This window comes from Bubalus kerabau, chromosome 7 (assembly GCF_029407905.1).
Source record: "Bubalus kerabau isolate K-KA32 ecotype Philippines breed swamp buffalo chromosome 7, PCC_UOA_SB_1v2, whole genome shotgun sequence".
In the NCBI taxonomy this organism is placed as follows: Eukaryota; Metazoa; Chordata; class Mammalia; order Artiodactyla; family Bovidae; genus Bubalus; species Bubalus kerabau.
In genome coordinates, this window is record NC_073630.1 from 80,247,276 (window position 1) to 80,272,288 (window position 25,013).

Below are 25,013 nucleotides of genomic sequence, written 5' to 3' on the forward strand. Positions count from 1 at the left end.
AGTTATTCTCAATTTTCATTTGTATTCCCTCAGAGAGTTACTAGAAGACCTGGGTTGACCCTGTGTTATATGGACTTGTTTTCCTATGATCCTGAGGGAGTCTCCAAAAAGGATCCATTAGAGTTGATAATGGTCTTTTCATGTTGTTGTTGTTGTTATCAGCCCTGGAAGTTAGACAAGGAAATGCAAATAGTGGGCAATTAGATTCCAAACCCATGGGTGTGCATGTGTTCCCAGATTCATGTCAATGTATGGCAAAACCAATACAATATTGTAAAGTAAACAATAAATAAATAAATAGATTCCAAACCCAAGTGAGGATAAGCTGTGCCTGCTCAGTCTCTCAGCTGTGTCCATGTCCGACTCTTTGGGACCCTAAGGTGTAGCCCACCAGGCTCCTCTGTCCATGGGATTTTCCAGGCAAGAACTTTGGAGTGGGTTTATTTCCCCTCCACCAGGGGATCTTCCTGATCCAGGAATTGAGCCAGTGTCTCTGGCACTGGCAGGCAGAATCTTTACCACCAAGTTACCTGAAAAGCCTGAGGATAAGCTAGTAACTTCTGAACATTTCCACAAGAGTTTTGTTGTTAATGTTGTTGCAATTGTTGTTTCTGTTATTTTATATTTCACCTTTTACTCCATCTAAAATTTAGTTCAAAAGAGAGGAGAACCAACTTATCTGCTTATACTGGGTAAGTTTTCTTCTGACTTACTTTTTCTTTTCCGCTCAGATTGTGGCATTTGCAGAATCATGAGTCTATTTGTGTGTGGAGGAGGGGGAGACTTTTATCTAGCTTGTCATCCTGAGGGTGAGGATAGTTTAACCACAACCACATACAAAAAACTTAATGTTTGACAACTGTTAAGCTACTTGGTTCTAAACATGCATTCCAAAAGTACTGGGCTTCATCACCATGCTATTTCAAATTAATACCTACAGTTAGTTCTAATCTTATAAGTGATCACCTCTTTTTTGGTTTCATAACTAATTAATTAATTTAAAATGTGAGTTCTAATATTAAATATATTTATAACTAAACAGTGACCCTATGGTGTAGAAGTTCTATATCTAGAAGTTATATTTCTGGAAAATTAATTCCCTTCTCTTGTTATCTCTCTTATAACATTTTACTTAAAATTTGTGGTCCAGCTATGTCTTTTTAAACCCACCTAAAATCTCTCATCTCTTCTTTGTTCCCAAGACACTTAGCGCATCCCTAAATTTTAGTAACTAGTAACCAAGTGTGAGAAATAAATATATCATCAAAGAAAACTTAGGTAAGAGAGAAGCATTTCTAGTCCCTGAAAATGCCATATGACCCAACTGAGGCTACAATCCATTTGTTTAGATACTAATGACAAAATGAAAAACAAAACATAATTGGGATAGTCAATGGTGACCAAATATTAGACTTTTATGAAGTTTATTATTAATCAAATGGATCCAAAAGAGTTTGTGAATCTGGTATAAGTTCCATATGTTATCTATAGTTCAAATTGTTTTTAAAGTGCAAATTTTGAGGAGCAATATTTTAACATTGACTAGTGTTAGGATTTCAAAAAGAATTCAGCAAGTTAGAAATACATTGGGTAGCAAATCCCTCATCTTAGTCCCAAGAAGAAAAATAATTTTTATTTAATATTATGCTCAAAATTTTGCAGATAATATTTTATAAACTAAAATTAAGTGGTCTTTCTTAAATGTGAGATAGTTGTAAAATACTAATTACCAAATCCAAATTATCAAAACTTTTCTTTTGGCCCAAATGTAATTTCAAAAACATATGAGAATCTAAGAGGAAACATCTATTAAATAATCATCAAGGGAGTGTTTAATCTCATTAGTCCAAAAGGAAACATAAATGCTGAGCTGAATATCTGTCAGCTTAAATTTAAATCTGAAGATATATTTGAGAAATGTATATAGCAAATATTTTAAAGGAAAAAATAATACTTTTGTTAAGAATTAATTGAAAATAAAACAAGGGCTATTATATTTATTAAACAGTTTGCTAAATATTTATTTTAAAAACATGTTATGTATGTACTATTCTCTTTTAGCTACACTATCTTTATTCTTTACAAATCACTCTGTATTTAACTAACAAACTATGCCTGGCTTTACCTTCAAAGTCAAGCCCATGATATTAATATTTTATATTTACCTGCTTATTTATTTTGCCAATTTTGAACTAAGTGAGGACATGAACATTATTTGTATAGTTTACTGCCTTGAGTTTGGACCTGACCAAAAGCCTAACATATAAAATAGTTTGCATCAAAGGTATTAAACTAAAGTCATTTTATGTAGGTTAGGCAAGTGTAGAAATAAAAAGCAACCAGATCAGTACAGGCAGAAGTTATTTATTCAGAGCTTTCTCTAGCAAGGGAGTCAACCACTATCACTTTCATTTTCACAGAATCTCAAAGGCAGGCAAAGGGAGAGGAATGGGAAAGCTTTATAGTAGAAAAGAGGGAAAGCTTCAAGTATGCCCTGACTGGAGGGTGTTGGCATGGAGAAGCTGTAGGCAGGCTTACTAGAAGGGTGTATATTATGTATTTGGATAGACTTGCATATTTAATTTTCTCAATTAGAATTAAAATGGAAACAGGACAAATATTAGACAAGCAACCAATTACTAATCGGTCCTATTCACTTGGAGCTAGTTGTTGTAGGACTTGTTGTTTGTCTATATAGACTATTTTGTAGAGACAGTGCTCTGACTTCCTATAAGTTTGACTGTAGATAGTAAGATGGCTTCCTGGACTGGTTACTGTAGATAGAGTTGGTTTTTACATAAAAAGGTTCACAGTTATTGTCATGATACATAATATTTTACCAAAATAAGCTTACTAAAAACCTTATATCTATAAATGAATAGAGATGCATAAAAATAAAGCATGAAATATCTCAGTGATCATATTTGATCTAACTTTAATGACAATAGACAAGCAATTTCAAAATTCTATTTTCGACCTTTAGAAGATCATGAATCTTCAAAAACTTCTAAAACTAGACTAGAATAGATAACTTTCAGATATAAAAATAGGAACAGTAACTATAATTGAAAAGAAAGAAAGATACTGAACTGGAACTCACCTGTGGATCATGGCATCTGGTCCTATCACTTCATGGCAAATAGATGGGGAAACAGTGGAAACAGTGTCAGACTTTATTTTTGGGGGCTCCAAAATCACTGCAGATGGTGATTGCAGTGATTGCAGCCATGAAATTAAAAGATGCTTACTCCTTGGAAGGAAAGTTATGACCAACCTAGATAGCATATTCAAAAGCAGAGACATTACTTTGCCAACAAAGGTCTGTCTAGTTAAGGCTATGGTTTTTCCTGTGGTCATGTATGGATGTGAGAGTTGGACTGTGAAGAAAGCTGAGTGCCGAAGAATTGATGCTTTTGAACTGTGGTGTTGGAGAAGACTCTTGAGAGTCCCTTGGACTGCAAGGAGATCCAACCAGTCCATTCTAAAGATCAGTCCTGGGTGTTCATTGGAAGGATTGATGCTAAAGCTGAAACTCCAGTACTTTGGCCATCTCATGCGAAGAGTTGACTCATTGGAAAAGATTCTGATGCTGGGATGGATTGGGGGCAGGAGGAGAAGGGGACGACAGAGGATGAGATGGCTGGATGGCATCACCAACTCGATGGACATGAGTCTCAGTGAACTCCGGGAGTTGGTGATGGACAGGGAGGCCTGGCATGCTGCAGTTCATGGGGTCGCAAAGAGTCGGACATGATTGAGCAACTGAACTGAACTGAACTGAACTCAGTATTAAAACCTAGAATAAACCTTGATGTGAAATACACTGGTTTGTTATGAGCCACTGGTAAGTTGTTCAGATGACTTTATAAGACTCTGGCACAACAGGAAAAGCTGCCTTAGCATAATTCTTTGTGATCACCAAACCTTAGAGGGTAACTAGAAACCAGTGAGGCAGAAAACCTTTTTTCATAAAAATCTACATTTGATTTGTATGTCACAGATAGTTTAAAAAATTAATATGTAAATTGTATTAAAATAAGTATCCTAGCTAAGAAGAGGTGGGTTTAATAACAATGGCCACATAAGTCTTAAACCCTTCCTTCATCAATATTGTGGTATTAACCATTTTTGGCAAAAGGCAATAAAAATAAGTAAATTTCATCACTATAGGAAAACAAAATTAGCAAATTTTACATGCTATTTCACCCAATTTTCAGGGAAAAAAATTTAAACTTTTCCTTGATTTTAGTTAATATTCATATAATATATATGGAATTTAAATCATGAGAGGCAGTAATAATAATCTCATCAGAAAACCCCAAATGCATTTGGCTAACCATAAATAAAACAGGAAAATGTGTTTCAGTGCCCTCTCCTTATTTTGATTTATTTTCTTTCCCTTGAGATGTACCTCTTCAGCTCATGCTAACTCAAGTCTTCTGAGAATGTCCCAGCATAGATTTATTTTTCAGAACCCTCTTCTGTGTAAGACTCTGGCCTATGAAAATATATAAACTGTCCAACTTAGTGTTTCATATGATGCTTATTTTGTTAATATTATTCAAGTTGAAGAAGGGAACATTTTTAGGGACAAATGTAAATCAAGATGAACTTCATAGTAAGAATAAACAAAATTCTGCTGTCCTGGAATCTGATAAAGTCATTTGAACTACTTATCACTGATTCATAATAAGCCAATGTATTCCATGTCAAAGTTTATCTGTATGTTTTTAAAGTACACTTGTAATGAGTATAATATTTATCAACTTTCTATAACGTGCCAGTTACTTTATTAGGTACCTTGAAAAATTATCTCATTTATTGTTTGTATTTGGAAGAAGAGTAATCTCCATTTAGCAGATGATAAAACTGAGTGTCTAAAGGTTAATTGCTTTGTTAAAGGTTGCACAGGCAGTAAGCAGTAAAACTGTTACTCAGTCCAGTTCTTTTCTGATCTTCTGATTCCAAAGTCAACACTTTATGCCCTCCCTACTGGCTTGTGCTATAACACAGAGGAGTGAAATAACGAATGAAGCTCAAACATGGCCTGGACAGAAAATATATTAAGAATAGAACTATACTTCCTACTATCTTCCCATAAATTTCATTGCCTTCTAGATATGGTTGAAATTCTAAACACTCTAATATGCCAACATTCTCTTTTACTTGTTTGGAAACGGAACCTAGAAAGTTATAAGTCTTTTCCAAGTTCCAAAACTATACACACAGATGCAAAACTAGGATTCTGTTCTGACACACTTTGCTCTGGAAGCCACAAGTCCATAATGAAATAGTACCTGTGGTAGGATGATTCTCATTTTAGGAAGAAGTGTGCCTGTGTCAATGTAAATGATCATTTTTTAATGTAATGTCCTCTAAATTAACATAAGTGAGATGGATTGTTAGATCCAGGGAAAATTCTTGTGCCTTGAAATATATTTTCGTCAGTGCTTGCTTATACAGTATATTTAATAATAACCATTTACATGTTTAAATATTCACAACCTGGAGAATTCCTGGAGAAGAACCAGGAGGAGGCCTGAAAACTTGAAAGCAGTGACTAAAACAAAGATTTTGCTTCACTCTTTACTAAATAAATGTGCTGATGTAAGCAACTTTACATAATAAAAAAGGAGAGTATCCTTATGCCAAGCAAAAGATGAGGCAGCAAGCTTTCAGCTTAGAATTAATCAAAAGGTCCCTTAATATTCAATAAAATCTGTCCCTCTTTTGTTATATTTAGTATTTTAATAAGGAATTAATGATCAAAATTAAATTATTTTAAGGTTGGTTAAGCAGAGGCACTTAATGAGAGTGAATTTTGCTCTTGGTTGAAGGATAATAAATGCAAAGTTATATCTCTACCATAGTGCAGTTTCAAAAACATGATTGAATTTTTCATGATTACTTATCTCAATGTCCTCCCCAAAGAGAATCATTAAAAATATGTCATTATTATTTTCTATAGTATCCTAAATCTACTATGTCTTCATGATGCCAAAGAGCTTTGACATGTGAAAAGTTTAATAGACTCTTTAGTCTCTGTATTCCAAACAATTGGTATCAATTACATTTCTTTTGTTTGACCAAATTGGACTTCCCTTGTGGCTCAGACGGTAAAGCATCTGTCTACAATGCGGGAGACCCAGGTTTGAGCCCTGGATTGGGAAGATACCCTGGAAAAGGAAATGGCAACCCACTCCAGTACTATTGCCTGGAAAATCCCATGGACAGAGGAGACTGGTAGGCTACAGTCTATGGGGTCACAAAGAGTCAGACACAATTGAGCGACTTCACTTTCACTTTCACATTTCTTTTGTTTGACCAAATTGAACAGTGATACCATCCTGGTCACTAACATAAAAATAAGATATTTATACTCTTGGCAAATAAAATGCCATGCAATATATATAAATAAAGGTATATCCTATAAATATCTATTTCCTGATTTTTTCCCTAGCATAATACTTCTGAATATACTTACTAATACCCACAGTATATGATATGTGCTTAGTCGCTCAGTCATATGTGACTCTTTACAATCCTATGGACTGTAGCCTGCCAGGCTCCTTGTCCATGTGATTTTTCAGGCAAGAATACTGGAGTGGGTTGCCATTTGCTCCTCCAGTATATGACATGAAGTCACTGTAAAGTAATACATTATCATTTTGTGATCACTGAGAGTAAATTGGTAAGTTGCATTTAATCAGAGCTATTTGTAGCAGTTAGGGCTGCATTTACCTACAAATAACAAACACACACATAACTTCATTAAAAAAAATTAATAGGGCTTTTCACGTATCATTGGATGGCATCACCGACTCAATGGACATGAGTTTGGGTAAACTCTGGGAGTTGGTGATGGACAGGGAGGCCTGGCAAGTTGCAGTTCATGGGGTCTCAGAGTTGGACACTACTGAGCAACTGAACTGAAGAGGAAAGCAGTGTTCAGTTCAGTCCACCAGTCATGTCTGACTGCGACCCCATGGACTGCAGCACGCTAGGCTTTCCTGTCCATCACCAACTCCTGGAGCTTGCTCAAACTCATGTCTATCAAGTTGGTGATGCCATCTAACCATCTCATCCTCTGTCATCTCGTTCTCCTCCCTGCTTCAATCTTTCCCAGCATCAGGGTATTTTCCAATGAGTCATCTGTTCACATTAGATGACCAAAATACTGGAGTTTCAGCTTCAGCATCAGTCCTTCCAGTGAATATTCAGGGTTGATGTCCCTTAAGACTGACTGACTTGACCTCCTTGTGCAAGGGACTTTCAGAAGTCTTCTCCAGCACCACAGTTCAAAGGCATCAGTTCCTTGGTGTTCTGTTTTCTTTATGGTCCAGTTCTCACAACCATACATGACCACTGAGAAGACCATAGCCTTGACTATATGGATCTTTGTAGGCAGAATAATGTCTCTGTTTTTCAACACATTGTCCAGGTTTGTCATCGCTTTCAAGAAGCAGTCGTCTTCTGATTTCATGGCTGCAGTCACCCTCTGCAGCAATTTTTGAGCCCAGGAAGAGGAAATCTATCACTATGTCCACCCTTTTCCCTTCTATTTGCCATGCAGTAATGGAGCTGAATGACATGATCTTAGTTTTTTTTAAATATTTAGTCTTAAGCCGGCTCTTTCACTTTCCTCCTTCACCCTCATCAAAAAGCTGTTTAGTTCCTCTTTGCTTTCTGCCATTTCAGTAATATCATCTGCATATCTGAGGTTGTTCATATTTCTCCCACCTATCTTGATTCCAGCTTGTCACTCATCAAGCCCAGCATGTCTCATGATATTCTCAACACAGATTAAACAAGCATAGATTAAATAAATAGGGTGACAACAAACAACCCTGTTGTACTTCATTCTCAATATTGAACCAATCAGTTGTTCCATGAAAGTGAAAATTGCTCAGATGTGTCTGACCCTTTGCAACTATACTATACAGTCCATGGAATTCTCCAGGCCAGATTACTGGAGTGGGTAGCTGTTCCCTTCTCCAGCAGATCTTCCCAACCCAGGAATCGAACCGGGGTCTCCTGCATTACAGGCAGGTTCTTTACCAGCTGAACTACCAGAGAATCCTGATAAGTGAGTGAAGTAGCTCAGTCGTGTCCAACTCTTTGCGACCCCATGGACTGTAGCCTACCAGGCTCCTCCGACCATGGGATTCTCCAGTCAAGAATACTGGAGTGGGTTGCCATTTCCTTGCTTCTTGACCCACCTACAGGATCCTCAGGAGACAGGTAAGATGGTCTGGTATTTCCATCTCTCTAAGAGCTTTCCACAGTTTATCATGATCCACACAGTCAAAGGATTTAGCATAGTCAATGAAACAGAGATAGATGTTTTTTCTGAAATCCCCTTGCTTTCTCTATAATCCAGCGAATGTTGACCTCTATTTGATCTCTAGTTCCTGTTCCTTTTCTAAACCCAGCTTGGACATCTGGAAGTTCTTGGTTTATATAATGCTGAAGCCTAGCATGCAAGATTTTAAGCATTACCTTGCTAGCATGGGAGATGAGTGCAATTGCCCAATGGTTAGCACATACTGTGGAACATACTACCTATATTTGGGGATTGGGATGAGGATTGACCTTTTCCAGTCCTGCAGCCACTGCTGGGTCTTCCAGACTTGCTGATATAATGAATGCAAAACCTTTGTGGCATCCTCCATTAGGGATTTGAATAGTTCTGCTGGAATTTCATCGCATCCGCTAGCTTTATTAACAGCAGTTCTTCTTAAGGCCCACTTGACTTTGCATTCCAGAATATCTGGCTCTGCATGACTAATCACACCATCGTAGTAATCCAGTTCATTAAGATCTCTTTTATACAGTTCTTCCGTGTATTCTTTCCATCTTTTTCTTATCTCTTCAGTGTTTACTATGTCTCTACCATTTTTATCCTTTATTGTGCCCATCTTTGGGTGGAATGCTCCCTTGATGTTTCCAATTTTCCTGAAGAGATCCCTAGGCTGGTATATATTTGCCCTTATATATATATAGTATTTAGGCTTCAAGGTCCCTTCAAAGTAGGTTTCTTGTACGCAACATACAGCTGGATTTTCTGTGTCTCTTTGAGAATAAATGAGTTAAATCCATTTACATTTAATCATATGATTTGTTTTGTTCCAACTGCTAAACTGCTATTTTATTGTTATATCTATTTTCTACATATGTGTATTATATTACTTTTTATATGTTTTATTCCTTAGTTTTCTTTTCAATCCCTTTTGATGTGAAGGTTGATTTTATTATTGTATGTTATTTATTTTTTTATTTCAAGTAAAAATATTATTTTTTATCATTAGGTACTCTGATTTTATGTATTATAGATTTTCCTTTACCTGAACTATGTATGAATGTCCTTTTTTATTGATCTTTATACTTTTCTCTATTTCATCATCATGCTTTCTATTTTAGTTTTCAAGTATCTCCTCAATACATTCATTAAATTGTAAGTGAGTATAGTCTTCCTTTGGTGACTTGTAGTTTTATATTACTTTTTATATATTTTATTCCTTTGTTTTCTTTATATGTTTTATTCCTTAGTTTTCTTTATATGTTTTCTTTTTGTATGTTTTTATTCCTTAGTTTTCTTTTTAGTCCCTTTTGATGTGAAGATTTATTTTATTATTACATGTTATTTATTTTTTTATTTCAGGTAAAAAATATTTTTTTATAATCAGGTACTCTGATTTTATGTATTATAGATTTTCCTTTACCTGAACTATGTATGAATGTCCTTTTTTACTGATCTTTATACTTTTCTATATTTCATTATCATGCTTTTTTTTAGTTTTCAAGTATCTCCTCAATGCATTCAATACATCTTAAGTGAGTATAGTCTTCCTTTGGTGACTTGTAGTTTAGTTGTCATTTTTAAGATGTTGTAGTATTTTCATTCAATATTTTCCTGAATTTGTTTCATATCTTTCTATTTTTATACATCTATACCCTTGAATCAGGTTTTTAATTTATGATTTAAGACATTCTTTAAATTTAAAAATTATTCTTTAGTGTGTTTTATTCAGGTTAGAATGTTGTGATGCACTTTACTTCAGTCTTTGTGATTGGTGGAAGAATGTTCATACCTTGAAACATTTTTTATTCTAGTTTTACAGTTTATTTTTTCTGAAGTGTTGTATAAATGTCTCTTTTCAGTTCCTGTTTATGTCGTAATTTTATTTCTTCTCTAGACCAGCTAAAACAGTTGTGCATGGTCATAGAGAAAAGTATGGGGGTCTAACTAGATTTCTAAGTTCAAGACTGCTCTCTTGCATTGGCATATTTTACTTATGGTGGAGAATATACTGAACAATAGCCCATAAAATGTGTCCATGTCATCCCAGAATCTGTGTTACCTTATTTGGCAAAAGAGAATTTGTGGTTAAATTCTCTAAATTAAAGAGAGTGCCTTGAGATAGGTAGATTATCCTGGGTTATAAGAATGGACCCAATGTAATTATTAGCAGAATGATTACTAAAAGAGTGACAGAGGAGGAATTACAGATAGAAAGAAATGTGATGATGAAAGCAAATTTTTGTTTAATGAGCTTTAAACATAGAGGAAGGGGCCCCAAGCCTAGGCTACAGACAGCCACTAGAAGCTTAAAAAAGCAGAAATGTATTTTCCCCAAAAAACCTCCAGAATAAATCAGTCTTACAATATCTTGGAATAACACCTTGGTTTCAGTTTGGTGAAATTGATTTCAGACTTCTGGCTTCCAGAACTGTAAAATAAAAGATTCATATTGGTTTAAGCCACCAAATTGTGGTAATTTCTTACAGCACCAATACAGTGAGAAATTTGTAAAGAGTGTGACTTACAGATTTTTAATTTGCATGGGTTTCACCAATATCACTAATTAATTTTCCTGCTTGCTTCTTTTTCTTTCCCTCCAAATCTCCAAGGTGTCCTTTTTCCTTTTAAGTAAACCCCTTATTCTACAGAAGTGGTGCCTTCCTAGTACTGTTCCATTGGCCCACAACCTTTCAACTTTCTTCCTTTTGATTTCTCAAGGGCTATTATTCTGATGTATCAGACATTAGATTTCTTTTCAGTGTTTACCACTCAGTGTGTGACATGTTTTTCTGAGAGCAAATGTACCATCACACTTACATGTGGAGTTGTTTTCTGGTAGATTCAGGTATTTATTTTTCAACTGTATAGGTAGTTTGAAGTTCACAGAGTTCTCCATCTCATAGTTATGCTGAATATGAGTTATTATTTTCTTGGTGGAAGTGAGTAGAGAGATTTTAATTTGTGTCATTATCATTATTCTGTAATAAACCAGAAGTCTAGGCAGTGTCCACTGATTCTTTGATATGAATGACCAGGATTTTGCTGACTTCAACACTTTATATCATTAAATGAAGATTTCACATATATATGTTAAAATTTTTCTACTGATTATCTTTATAACTGTAAATTATATTTTTGAGCTTCCATCAACATACAAAAAGTTCTTTTTGGCTTAATGCTTTGTCAGATAATGTTATCTGCCTATATACTCTCAGCTCTGCCTCTAATTTCACTTTTACATTGTCGTGTTGGTAATCGTTTCCCTTTTGTTCTCCAATAATATTTCTTAGGTTTGCTGTTAAATTTAGTTTCCAGTATTTTATATCATTATGATTTTGTGAATCTTCCTCAGTATCAAGTTGTGAGTTAGAATTATATTTCTTTCTATTAGAAAAATAGAAGCCTGCCCCTCTGAAAGAACATTGTACTTGGGATCAAAGTCGATTGGAACTTTTGTGATTCTAAGGGATGCCATAAGAATTACTAATTTTAGAAAATTAGTAATTCTTATTCATAGCTTTTCTATATCCTGTGTTTTTCCTATTATCATATTCTCATCTTTTCTCCAGCTCTTAGATACTATTTTCCTCTGTGCTATGCATTGTTCTTATTGCCTTGTTTATAATAATTTTATGGGCTTCTCTGGTGGCTCAGTGGTAAAGATTCCACCTACAGGAAACACGGGTGTGATCCCTGGGTTGGGAAGATACCCTGTAGAAGAAAATGGCAATCCACTCCAGTATTCTTGCCTGGAAAGACGAACCCAGTGGGCACAGTCCACAGGGTTGACAAAAGAGTCAGACATGAGTTACCAAATAAATGATAATAGTTAATTTAGTTTTTACAAAAATTTTATTATCCCAGTTGCACAGATAAATAAATTGAGGCACAGAGTTATTGATTAACGTAACATAGGCTACAGAGTTGATGATCTTAAGTGAAACCTCCTATCCTAACTCTAAATTACATAATCACATATATTTTCTTTTAAGTACTCCTTTACTAGTTCACTGACCCCCTCCCCACAGAGATCCCTCTTAGTGCTCCTGCTGTTCCAATTTTTAATGCTTTACATATGGGCTGGCTGACATTGTCATCCTATAATTCCCTTGTTCTCCTGATAGTACTCTTCGGGACTAGATCCAAAGCTAATTATTAAACATTACTTTACCAACAAAGGTCCATCTAGTCAAAGCTATAGTTTTTCCAATAGTCATGAGTGGATGTCAGAGTTGGACTACAGAGAAAGCTGAGTGCCTTAAGAACTATTGCTTTTGAACTGTGGTGTTGGAGAAGACTCTTGAGAGTCCCTTGGCTGGCAAGGAGATCCAACCAGTCTACCCTATCCTAAAGGAACTCAAACCTGAATATTCATTGGAAGGACTGATGCTGAAGCTGAAACTGGAATAGTTTGACCAACTGATACAAAGAACTGACTCAGTAGAAAAGACCCTGATGCTGGGAGAGATTGAAGGTGGGAGGAGAAGGGGCTGACAGAAGACGAGATGGTTGGATGTCACCACTGACTCGATGAACATGAGTTTGAGTATACTCCAGGAGTTGGTGATGGACTGGGAAGCCTGGTGTGCTGCATCATTGGGGTTACAAAGAGTGGGACATGACTGAGTGACTGAGCTGAACTGAATTATTGAACAAGTGCCATAGTACACCTGCTGGTATCCAAGCCGATTGGTTTATACTTGAATTCTGTAAAGTGCATCTAATTTGTTTCCTAGTTTTCCTGGGATATATTCCAAAAGGCTTCCCTAGGAAAGGTATATGTCAGGTGAAAGTACCAAGACCACAGTGTATTGAGAATATCTTTATGATATCCTAGCAAATAACTGATAGATTAATCAGGTATGAATTGTTTGTAAACATTCCAGTTTCAGTTCAGTTGCTCAGTCCTGTCTGACTATTTGCAACGCCATGAACCTCAGCATGCCAGGCCTCCCTGTCCATCACCAACTCCCGGAGTCCACCAAACCCATGTCTAATGAGTCGGTGATGCCATCCAACCATCTTATCCTCTGTCGTCCCCTTCTCCTCCTGCCCTCAATCTTTCTGAGCATCAGGGTCTTTTCAAATGAGTCAGCTGTTCGCATCAGGTGGCCAAAGTATTGGAGTTTCAGCTTCAGCATCAGTCCTTCCAATGAACACCCAGGACTGATCTCCTTTAGAATGGACTGGTTGGATCTCCTTACCGGCCAAGGAACTCTCAAGAGCCTCTACAACACCACAGTTCAAAAGCATCAATTCTTCAGTGCTAAGCTTTCTTCACAGTCCAACTCTCACATCCATACATGACCACTGGAAAAACCATAACCTTGACTAGATGGACCTTTGTTGGCAAAGTAATGCCTCTGCCTTTCAATATGCTATCTAGTTGGTCATAACTTTCTTTCCAAAGAGTAATTGTCTTTTAATTTCATGGCTACAATCACCATCTGCAGTGATTTTGGAGCCCAATAAAATAAAATAAGCCACTGTTCCCACTGTTTCCCTATCTATTTGCCATGAAGTGATGGGATCGGGTGCCATGATCTTAGTTTTCTGAAATTTGAGCTTTAAGCCAACGTTTTCACTCTCTTCTTTCACTTTCATCAGCAGTCTTTTTAGTTCTTCTTCACTTTCTGCCATAAGGGTGCTGTCATCTGCATATCTGAGGGTATTGATATTTCTCCCAGCAATCTTGATTACAGCTTGTGGTTCTTCCAGCCCAGCGTTTCTCATGATGTACTCTGTATAGAAGTTAAATAAGCAGGATGACAGTATACAGCCTTGACGTACTCCTTTTCCTATTTGGAACCAGTCTGTTGTTCCATGTCCAGTTCTAAATGTTGCTTCTTGACCTGCATATGTTTCTCAAGATGCAGGTCAGGTGGTCTGGTAATTCCATCTCTTTAAGAATTTTCCACAGTTTATTGTGATTCACACAGTCAAAGGTTTTGGCATAGTCAATAAAGCAGGAATAGATGTTTTCTGGAACTCTCTTGCTTTTTCAGTGATCCAGCGGATGTTGGCAATTTGATCTCTGGTTCCTCTGCCTTTTCTAAAACCAGCTTTAACATCTGGAAATTCATGGTTCAAGTTTGTTAAAGCCTGGCTTGGAGATATTTGAGCATTACTTTACTAGCATGTCAGATGAGTGCAATTGTGCGGTAGTTTGATCATTCTTTGGCATTGCCTTTCTTAGGGATGGAATGAAAACTGATATTTTCCAATCCTGTGGCCACTGCTGAGTTTTCCCAAGTTGCTGGAATATTGAGTGCAAGACTTTCACAACATCATCTTTTAGGAATTGAAATTGCTCAACTAGAATTCCATCACCTCCACTTGCTTTTTTCATAGTGATGCTTCCTAAAGCCCGCTTGACTTCACATTCCAGGATGTCTGGCTCTAGGTGAGTCCTCACACCATCGTGATTATCTTGGTCATGAAGATCTTTTTTGTACAGTTCTTCTGTGTATTCTTGCCACCTCTTCTTAATATCTTCTGCTTCTGTTAGGTCCATACCATTTCTGTCCTTTATTGAGCCCATCTTTGCATGAAATGTTCCCTTGATATATCTAATTTTCTTGAAGAGATCTCTAGTCTTTCCTATTCTATTGTTTTCCTTTATTTCTTTGCATTGATTGCTGAGGAAGGCTTTCTTGTCTCTCCTTGCTATTCTTTGGAATTCTGCATTCAAATCAGTATATCTTTCCTTTTCTCCTTTGCTTTTCACTTTTCTTCTTTTCACAGCTCTTTGCAAGGCCTCCTCAGAGAGCCATTTTGCTTTTTTTGCATTTATTTTCTTGGGGATGGTCTTGATTCCTGTCTCCTGTACAATGTCATGAACCTGCATCCATAGTTCATCATGGGCTCTATCAGATCTAGTCCCTTAAATCTATTTCTCACTTCCACTGTATAATCATAAGGGATTTAATTTAGGTCATACCTGAATGGTCTAGTGGTTTTCCCTACTTTCTTCAATTTAAATATGAATTTGGCAATAAGGAATTCATGATGTGAGCCACAGTCAGTTCCCAGTCTTTCTTTTGCTGACTGTATAGAGCTTCTCCATCTTTGGCTACAAAGAATATAATCAATCTGAATTCAGTATTGACCATCTGGTGATGTCCATGTGTAGAGTCTTCTCTTGTGTTGTTGGAAGAGGGTGTTTGCTATGACCAGTAACGTTCTCTTGAAATATCTCTGTTAGCCTTTGCCCTGCTTCATTCCATATTTCAAGGCCAAATTTGCCTGTTACTCCAGGTGTTTCTTAACTTCCTACTTTTGCATTCCATTCCCCTACAATGAAAAGGACATCTTTTTGGGGTGTTAGTTGTAGAAGGTCTTGTAGGTCTTCATAGAACCATTCAGCTTCAGCTTCTTTGGCATTAGTGGTTGGGGCATACTTGGATTACTGTGATATTGAATGGTTTACCTTAGAAACTAAGAGAGATCACTGTTTTTTTGTTTGTTTTTTTGAGAGTGTATCCAAGTACTGCATTTCAGACCCTTTTTGTTGACTGTGATGGCTATTCCATTTCTTCTAAGGGATTCCTGTCCACAGTAGTAGATATAATGGTTATCTGAGTAAAATTCACCCATTCCAGTCCATCTTAGTTCACAGATTCCTAGAATGCCGATGTTCACTCTTGTCATCTCTTGTTTGACCACTTCCAATTTGCCTTGATTCATGGACCTAACATTTCAGGTTGCTATGCTATATTCCCCCCCTGGTCTCCATAAGTTTCTTCTATAGCATTGGAGTTTTCTTCTATCACCATTCCCTTCCACAACTGGGTGTCACTTTTGCTTTGGTTCCATCCCTTCATTCTTTCTGGAGTTATTTCTCCACTGTCCTCAGGTAGCATATTGGGCATCTACCAACCTGGGGAGTTCATCTTTCAGTGTCCTATCTTTTTGCCTTTTCATACTGTGCCTGGGGTTCTCAAGGCAAGAATACTGAAGTGATTTGCCATTCCCTTCTTCAGTGGCCCACATTCTAGTTTTTTCTTAGGATTGTAAAAATTATTGCTACAATGCCAAAGAAATCAGTTTTATGTTGTATTTCAAATAAATTTGCTAAAACCAGCATTTGTTTTCTTATTTATCCCAATAGGATAGAAATTAGACACAAGAGACTGATATTGTCCACTAAGATAAAATTCTAAACTCTTTTTTTATAGGCCCAAGTAAGATTAACATAGTTCATTAACTTATTTTCCTGCTATAATCTGTAGATTAAATGAACAATAAAATGTTTTGCAATTTAAATAAGACCCTTTTGCACTTGTCTAAAATATTAATAGCAGCCTGTTTTTACAATGCTCCTGAGTTATAGATTTTAAATATCTGTATCTTACCCACATAATGGTATTTTATTTTCAAGGCCAATCAAATACCTTGAAGACTATTAATGTGAGATCAAATAATTCAGCCAATAATCTGGTGATGTTGCTGTGTAGAGTTGTCTCATCTAAATCTGCTAAAACTAGCAGATTTTGAACTGAATTTTGGACTCTTTTATTAACTTTGAGGGCTACTCCATTTCTTCCAAGGAATTCTTGCTCTCAGTAGTAGATATAATGGTCATCTGAATAAATTCACCCATCCCCGTCCATTTTAGTTCACTGATTCCTAAAATGTCGATGTTTATTCTTGCCATCTCCTGTTTGGCCAATTCCAATTTACCTTGATTCATAGACCTAAAATTCCAGATTCCTATGCAATATGTTCTTTACAGCATCAGACTTTACTTTCACCACCAGACACATCCACAACTGGGTGCTGTTTCAGGTTTGGCTCAACCTTTTCAGCCCTTTTAGATCTATTTCTCCACTCTTCTCCAGTAGCATATTGTCACCTACCAACCTTGGGAGTTTATCTTTCGGTGTCATAATTTTTTGCCTTTTCATACTGTTCATGGTATTCTCAAGGCAAGAATGCTGAAGTACTTTGCTATGCCCTTCTCCAGTGGACCATGTTTTGTTAGAACTGTCCACAATGACCCATCCATCTTGGGTGGCCCTACATGGCATGCTTATAGTTTCTTTAAGTTACACAAAGCTGTGGGAGGACATATACTAGTCTTTTTTTTTTTTTTTTTTCATTTTCCAGAAAAACTTGTTTCATTTCATTTAGCTTAATTTTATTTGGTTTAATTCTCTGAAATGTTTCAGAATCTCTTCTTAATTATTGGTGTTATGAAGTTTCCTACTGATATAATTAAATACATATTGACTCTGTTATGGTGAGCACTTAGAGTTTTAAAAATTGAATATGTGCAGTCAACTTTGAGAAACCCTCTTCTCTAGTTATCATCCTTGCTAGAAAAACTGTTTTTTGTTTGTTTGTTCATTTTCTTCTGATAATGGCCTTCCTCAATTGACCCACCATGTCCTTTATGTTGTCCCATCATCTAATTCTCTGTTTTGCTTTTATATTCTCTGTTTGGGATATCTCTAACACATATTTTCCTTATTTTCATTTTCCATATTGCCTATCATCTTTTAATTGTTGTAGAGCTGTTATCTCCTTAACTTTATCTATTTTTATGTAGCAGTCATATTTATGAAAATAATTATTTGTTACTTTGTCTAAATATGTTAATTTAACTCTTGAAAATATAATTTTGTTTTCAATTACTTGAACATTTTATTCTGGAGTTACTTATATTTTCCTAATTACCTCCATTGTCATTTATATTAGTCATTGTTTTTATATGCCATGGAATCAATTTTCCATTATGAAAGACTGGCTTATTGTGGGTATATGAGAATCATTTTCTTTTCTTCTTTTTTTTTTTTTAAAATTTTATTTTATTTTTAAACTTTACATAACTGTATTAGTTTTGCCAAATATCAAAATGAATCTGAGAATCATTTTCTTTTCAATGTTAAATTATTTTTTTTTTCTAGTATAGTTGCTTTATATTGTTGGATCTTTCTGCTGTATAGCAAAGTGAAACTGTTATACACAAGCATGTATCCCCTCTTTCCTAAATTCCCTTCCTATTTAAGCCACCACAGAGCACTGACTAGAGTTCCCTCTGCTATACAGTAGGATTTCATAGTTTTCTATTTTATACATAGTAATGTATATATGTCAGTCCCAATCTCTCAACTCATCCAACCACTCCTCCATTCCCCCCTGGTCTCCATAAGTTTCTTCTATACATCTGTATCTCTGTTTTGAGAATAAGTTCATTTGTAACATTTTCTAGATTTCATATGAGTGATATTATATGAAATATTTGCTTTTTCTCGTTCTGACTGACTTCACTCTGTATAACAGTCTCTAGGTTCATCCATGTCTCTGCAGATGGCACAACTTCATTCCTTTTTTTTGGCTGAGTAACACCCGTTGTGTTTCCCAAGTGATGCAGTGGTAAAGAACCTGCCTGCCAATGCAGGAGATGCAAAAGATGCAGGAAAATGTCAAGGACAGAAGAGCCTGATGGGCTACAGTCTATGGGGTTGCAAGGAGTTATACACAACTGAGCAATTGAGCCTGCATGCACAGTATTCATTGTATATATGTACTATAGCTTCTCTATTCATTCCTCTCTTGATGGACATTTAGGTTGCTTCCATGCCCTGACTATTGTAAATAATGCTGCAATGAATATTATGGTTCATGTATCTTTTTGAATTATGGTTTTCTCTGACTGTATGCCCAGGAATGGGATTGATAGACCATATGTTAGCTTTAATTTTAGATTTTTAAGGATGGTCCATACTGTCCTCCATAGTGGCTGTACCAGTTTACATTTCCACCAACAGTGTAGGAGGCTTCCCTTTTCTCCATATACTCTCTAGCATATATTATTTGCATATTTTTGATGATGGCATTCTAACTGGTGTGAGGTGATAACCTTACTGTAGTTCTGATTTGCATTTCTCTATTAATGAGTGATGTTGAGCATGTTTTCATGCGTTTGTTGGTCACCTGCACAACTTCTTTGGAGAAATGTCTATTTCAGTTTTTTGCCCATTTTTTCATTTTTTTTTAAATTGTGCTACATGAACTGCTTGTATATTTTGGAAGTTAATTCCTTGTCAGCTGCTTCATTTGTAATTATTTTCCCATACTGAATGTTATCTTTTTGTTTTGTTTATGGTTTCCTTTGTTGTGAAAAAGCTTTGGAGTTTAATTGAGTCCCATTTATTTGGTTTTTATTTTTATTTTCATTACTCTAGGAGGAAGGTCAGAAAGATCTTGCTTTGATTTATGCCAGAGAGTGTTCTGCCTAGGTTTTCCTCTAAGAGTTTTATAGTATCTAGCCTTAGCTTTAGGTCTCTAATCAATTTTTAGTTTATGTACCATGATAGGGAGTGATCTAATTTCATTCTTTTCCATGTAGTTGTCCAGTTTTCCCAGCACCATTTGTTGAAGAGACTGTATTTTCTCTATTGTATATTCTTGTCTCTTTTGTCATAGATTAGGTAACCATAGACCTGGAGAAGGGAATGACTAACAGGTGCCTGGGTTTATCTCCCAGCTTTCTATCCTATTCCACTGATCTGTATTTCTGTATTTGTGCCAGTACTATACCAGGACTTCCCTGGTGGCTCAGATGGTAAAGAATCTGCCTACAATGCTGGAGACCCAGGTTCAGTCCCTGGGTTGGGAAGATCCTCTGGAGAAGGAAATGGCAACCCACTCCAGTACTCTTACCTGGATAATCCCATGGACGGAGGAGCATTGTAGGCTACAGTCCATGGGGTTGCAAAGAGTCGGACATGACTGAGCGACTTCACTTCACTTCACTTCTTCATACCATCTTGATTATTCTAGCTTTGTGGGATAGTCTAAAGTCATAGAGTCTGATTCCTCCAGCTACATTTTTGTTTCTCAAGATTGATTTGGCTACTCAATTCTTTTGTGTTTCCATATAAATTGCAAAATTTTGGTCTAATTCTGTGAAAAATGCTCTTGCTAATTTGATAGGGATTGCATTTAATATGTAGATTCATTTCGGTAATATACTCATTTCACAATATTGAGTCTTCCCCTTCAAGTACATGGTATATTTCTTCATCTGTTTGCATCATGTTTAATTCTTTCATCAGTATCTTATAGTTTTCTGAGTATGGATGTTTTGCTTCCCTGGACAGGTTTATTCCTAGGTATTTTCTTTTTATTGAGATGGTAAATGTAATTGTTTCCTTAATTTCTCTTTCTGATCTTTAATTGTTAGTGTATAGGAATGCAAGTGGTTATTGTGTATTAATTTTGTTTTCTGCAACTTTACCAAATTCACTGATAAATTCTCAACTTTGCCAAATTTATTGATGAACTTAGTAGTTTTCTGATGGCATCTTTAGTATTTTTATGTGTAATATTATACCATCTGCAAACAGTGTAAGTTTTACTACTTCTTTTCCAATATGGATAACTTTTAGCTCTTTTCTTCTCTGATTTCTGTGGCTAGAACTTCCAAAAGTGTGTTGAATAATTGTGGTGAGGGCAGACACCTTTGTCTTGTTCCTGATCTTAAAGCAAATGCTTTTAGTTTTTCACCATTAAGAATAATGTTTTCTGTGGGTTTGTCTTATATGGTCTTTATTATGTTGAGATATATTCCATCTATGCCCACTTTCTGGAGAGTTTTTGTCATAAATGGGTATTGACTTTTGTCAAAAGCTTTTTCTGCATCTATTAGTATAATACAGTTTTTATTCTTTGATTTGTTAATCTTAGGTATCAGGATTCCTTGCATCCCTGAGATAAATTCCACTTGATCACAGTGTACGATCCTTTTCATGCATTACTGAATTCTGTTTGCTAGTATTTTGTTGAGAATTTTTTCACATATGTTCATCAGTGACATTGGCCTGTAATTTTCTCTTTTTTGTGGTATTGTTTTCTGTGTTTTTTGTTTGTTTGTTTTTGTTTTTTTTAAATCAGGGTGATGGTGCCCTTGTTGCATAAGCTTGGGAGTGTTTCTTCTTATGCAAGTTTTTGAAAAAGTTTGAGAATGGTAGGTGTTAGCTCTTCTCAAAGTGTTTGATAGAATTTGAAACAATCTGGCCCTGGACTTTTGTTTGGTGGAAGAGTTTTAAATCAGTTTCAATTACACATGATATGTTTGTTCATATTTTCTATTCCTTCATGATTCAATATTTGGAGCTTCTATCTTTCTAGGCATATGTCCACTTCTTCCAAGTTGTCCATTTTATTGGCAAATAGTTGCATGTAGTAGTCTCTTATGATCCTTTGTATTTCTGCAGTGTGTTTTAATTTCTCTTTTTTTATTTCCAATTTTATCAATTTGAGTTCTCTCCTTTTTTTCCTTCCTTTATGAGTCAATACAGATTTATTGATTTTGTTTATCTTCTCAAATAACTAGATTTTTATTTCATTGATATTTGCTATTGTTTTCTTCCTATTTCATTTATTTCTGCTCTGGTCTTTATGATTTCTTTCCTTTTATTAAATTTGGGATTTGTTTGTTGGTCTTTCTTTGGTTTCTTTGGGTACAAAGTTATGTTATTTATTTGAGCTTTTTCCTATTTCTTGAGGAAAGATTGCTATAAAATTCCCTCTTAGAACTGCTTTTGCTGCATGCCGCAGGTTTTGGGTCATCATGTTTTTGTTGTGATTGTTTCTAGGTCTTTTTTTTTTTTAATTCCTCCTTTATTTCCTTAGAGAATATTGGTTATTTAGCATCACTATGAACAAAGCTAGTGGAGGTGATAGAATTCCAGTTGAGCTATTCCAAATCCTGAAAGATGATGCTGTGAAAGTGCTGCACTCAATATGCCAGCAAATTTGGAAAACTCAGCAGTGGCCACAGGACTGGAAAAGGTCAGTTTTCATTCCAAACCCAAAGAAAGGCAAAGCCAAAGAATGCTCAAACTACCGCACAATTGCACTCATCTCACACGCTAGTAAAGTAATGCTTAAGATTCTCCAAGCCAGGTTTCAGCAATATGTGAACCGTGAACTTCCTGATGTTCAAGCTGGTTTTAGAAAAGGCAGAGGAACCAGAGATCAAATTGCCAACATCCGCTGGATCATGGAAAAAGCAAGAGAGTTCCAGGAAAACATCTATTTCTGCTTTATTGACTATGCCAAAGCCTTTGACTGTGTGGATCACAATAAACTGTGGAAAATTCTGAAAGAGATGGGAATACCAGACCACCTGATCTGCTTCTTGAGAAATCTGTATGCAGGTCAGGAAGCAACAGTTCGAACTGGACATGGAACAACAGACTGGTTCCAAATAGGAAAAGGAGTACATAAAGGCTGTATATTGTCACCCTGCTTATTTAACTTCTATACAGAGTGCATCATGAGAAACGCTGGACTGGAAGAAGCACAAGCTGGAATCAAGATTTCTGGGAGACATATCAATAACCTCAGATATGCAGATGACACCACCCTTATGGCAGAAAGTGAAGAGGAACTAAGAAGCCTCTTGATGAATGTGAAAATGGAGAGTGAAAAAGTTGGCTTAAAGCTCAGCATTCAGAAAACGAAGATCATGGCATCCGGTCCCATCACTTCATGGGAAATAGATGGGGAAACAGCGGAAACAGTGTTAGACTTTATTTTTCTGGGCTCCAAAATCACTGCAGAGGGTGACTGCAGCCATGAAATTAAAAGATGCTTACTCCTTGGAAGGAAAGTTATGATCAACCTAGATAGCATATTCAAAAGCAGAGACATTACTTTGCCAACAAAGGTTCGTCTAAGCAAGGCTATGGTTTTTCCTGTGGTCATGTACGGATGTGAGAGTTGGACTGTGAAGAAGGCTGAGCGCCGAAGAATTGATGCTTTTGAACTGTGGTGTTGGAGAAGACTCTTGAGAGTCCCTTGGACTGCAAGGAGATCCAACCAGTCCACTCTGAAGGAGATCAGCCCTGGGATTTCTTTGGAAGGAATGATGGTAAAGCTGAAACTCCAGTACTTTGGCCACCTCATGCAAAGAGTTGAATCATTGGAAAAGACTCTGATGCTGGGAGGGATTGGGGGCAAGAGGAGAAGGGGACAACAGAGGATGAGATGGCTGGATGGCATCACTGACTCGATGAACGTGAGTCTCAGTGAACTCTGGGAGTTGGTGATGGACAGGGAGACCTGGCATGCTGCAATTCATGGGGTCGCAAAGAGTCGGACATGACTGAGCAACTGATCTGATCTGATCTGCGTATCATATTATTTAGCCTCCATGTGTTTGTGTTTTATACAGTTTTTCCTGTTACTGATTTCTAATCTCATAATGTTTTGGTTGGAAAACTTGCTGGATATGATTTAATTTTCTTAGATTTACCAAGGCTTAATTTGTGACCCAAGATGTGATCTATCCTGGAGAATATTTCATGTGCACTTGAGAACACAGAATATTCTGCTACTTTTGGATAGAATGTCCTATGAATATCAATTAAGTCTATCTAGTCTATTGTGTCACTTAAGGCTTATGTTTCGTTAATTTTCTGTTTGGATGATATGTCCATTAGCATAGGTAGAGTGTTAAAATCACCCACAATTATTGTGTTACTGTCTATTTCCCCTTTAATGACTGTTCATTTGCCTATTTATTGTGGTGTTCATATGCTTGGTGCATAAATGTTATATCTTCTTACTGGATTGATCCTTTGATCATTGTATAGTGTCCTTCCTTGGCTTTTATAACAGTCTTTATTTTAAAGTCTATTTTGTCTGATATAAGTATCACTACTCCAGATTGCTTTTGATTTTCATTTGCATGAAACATAATTTTCCATCCCCTCACTTTCAGTTTGTACTATCCATAGGTCTGAAGTGGGTCTCTTTTAAACAGCTTCAATTCAGTCACTCACTCATGTCTGACTCTTTGTGACACCATGAATCGCAGCACACCAAGCCTCCCTGTACATCACAAACTACCAGATTTACCTAAACTCATGTACATCGAGTCGGTGATGCCATCCAGCCATCTCATCCTCTGTCGTCCCCTTCTCCTCGTGCCCCCAATCCCTCCCAGCATCAGGGTCTTTTCCAAAGAGTGAACAATTCACTTAAGGTGGCCAAAGTATTGGAGTTTCAGCTTCAACATCAGTCCTTCCAATTAAAACCCAGGCCTGATCTCCTTTAGGATGGACTGGTTGGATCTCTTTGCAGTCCAAAGGACTGTCAAGACTCTTCTCCAACACCACAGCTCAAAAGCATCAATTCTTTGGCACTCAGCTTTCTTCACAGTCCAACTCTCACATCCATACATGACCACTGGAAAAACCATAGCCTTGACTAGATGAACCTTTGTTGGCAAAGTAATGTCTCTGCTTTTGAATATGCTATCTAGGTTGATCATAACTTTCCTTCCAAGGAGTAAGCATCTTTTAATTTCGTGGCTGCAGTCACCATCTGCAGTGATTTTGGAGCCCAAAAAAACAAAGTCTGACACTGTTTCCACTGTTTCCCCATCTATTTCCCATGAAGTGATGGAACCAGATGCCATGATCTTAGTTTTCTGAATGTTGAGCTTTAAGCCAACTTCTTCACTCTCTTCTTTCACTTTCCTCAAGAGCCTCTTTAGTTCGTCTTCATTTTCTGCCATAAGGGTAGTGCCATCTGCATATCTGAGGTTATTGATATTTCTCCTGGCAGTCTTTATTTCAGCTTGGGCTTCTTCCAGCCCAGCATTTCTCATGATGTACTCTGCATATAAGTTAAATAATCAGCGTGCCAATATACAGCCTTGACGTACTCCTTTTCCTATTTGGAACCAGTCTGT